Below are 1,659 nucleotides of genomic sequence, written 5' to 3'. Positions count from 1 at the left end.
CAGTTTTTGTGTTTTCCGAAGTACGCGTGCTACACAACGCTTGCATACAAATATCGAATATCATATGAAAACGATCAGCTGATCGTGAAACATGTGAAATGTTGTTATTAGCTTCATAAGCACTAGCACTGCCACCTTCCGCACCAGTTGAACTAATGTTTACATATGCGGCAAAACCTTCATCTTTCAACCATAATGAGGCCGCATAAAATATTAGTGGCCATGATGATAAATAATGCGGTTTAGATTCATGGTATAATTGTGTACTATTCGTTTTTGTATGTCATTTATCAAGTGATGATACGAGTAGCTGATGTACGCGTCGTAGGCCGTTCAAATCGCGTGCTACACCAGAGCCAATCCAGGCGGAACAAACTTCACAAGCGGCCGCTGTTACAGGTGAAGGGGTGTCCGGTGAGAAAGCTGGACGTAAAGCGGCACCAACCTGCGCTTGAAATTGTTCGAGTAGTAAATGTCCTGGAAACTCCGGCTCTGGTACGTTTGTAAACCGATCGATTATTTCTTGCAGTGTACGCAAACCTTCTAAAGGAGTGCATTCAAAACTCGGTCGACGCATCGATGTACTTCCGCGTTAGATTGCGGAACAGATAGCAATAATAAATCTGGCATATTTACGATGCGTGTTGTTTTTTTAGCGGTCGTCACACAACTTGCAGCAGATGAATTCTCAGCATGTCTACGCTCTAAATATTCTTCCACGTCATCCAAACTATTACTATCTCTATGCAAACGCTGCGTTTATTGCAGCAGCTGCTGAATGCTCCTGAACGTCATAGCCGCACATTATATTGACTAAGCCAGACCTAATGTCAGTAGCACTAATACAGCAACGGTAAGAGACACCATAACGCTCCACGGATGGTGATAAAGATCAAAACATTCATTCTTACTCCAATCTTGATAATCACAATTGCTGAGTCCACAACATTTAAATTCAAGTTGTGCAAAATCGATGAGTTTGCATATCTGGGTCATCACGATACGAATGGATAATTTTGTCAGTAAGTTTATCTTCTAAGAATTCATAGTATGGGGAAATATAAATCCCATTATGGCTACAGCTAGTTCAGGCAGAAGGAACATCAATAAGACCACAGCCTACACTTTCAACAAAAAGTATTTTCACGGAATACACCAAACATCTAGCGTCGTGAAATGCTTACAAACGCACCCATTCTGTTGCTTCTCATTTGGCTATGAGGGCATAGAGGCCTATACCAAGTAATAGACCACCAGATAGCAAAAATATGAAATGTAGCACGAAAATCAAATATTTTACACATGAGCTAACCTCAACGAAATTTTGCAATATTCGTGGATGCATGTTACGTATTTCGATGCCACTATATCCGCCACCTCCCCCAGGATGATGACAGTCACTCATATCGACTTCGGCAAACTTCCGTAGTACTTAGTACTTAAGGGTTTATCTTGTTTTTCTTTTTGTAATAGCTCGTGGGATTATTTTAAATAAATTTTTTCATCAAGGTACTTGCAGAAACATTGTCCTGAAAATATAAGAATAAGGAATTAAACAAAGTGATGGTAATAAGAAATTACAATCAATTTACTAACCTTACCGCTGCTATGCCACCGTACAACCGCGTGGATTTTTTCACAATGATATTTCTCCATTCA

At 40.0% G+C, this 1,659-nt stretch overlaps 1 pseudogene; it reads right to left on the bottom strand.

Annotated features, from left to right (window-relative positions):
* Window positions 1-704: 704 nt before the first annotated feature.
* On the bottom strand, window positions 705-1,405 carry LOC137241624 (tetraspanin-33-like; annotated as a pseudogene).
* Between the last annotated feature and the right edge of the window lie 254 nt (window positions 1,406-1,659).

The sequence above is a fragment of the Eurosta solidaginis genome, chromosome 2, assembly GCF_040869045.1.
Source record: "Eurosta solidaginis isolate ZX-2024a chromosome 2, ASM4086904v1, whole genome shotgun sequence".
NCBI classification, from domain to species: domain Eukaryota; kingdom Metazoa; phylum Arthropoda; class Insecta; order Diptera; family Tephritidae; genus Eurosta; species Eurosta solidaginis.
This window is presented reverse-complemented; position numbering and strand designations above follow the sequence as displayed.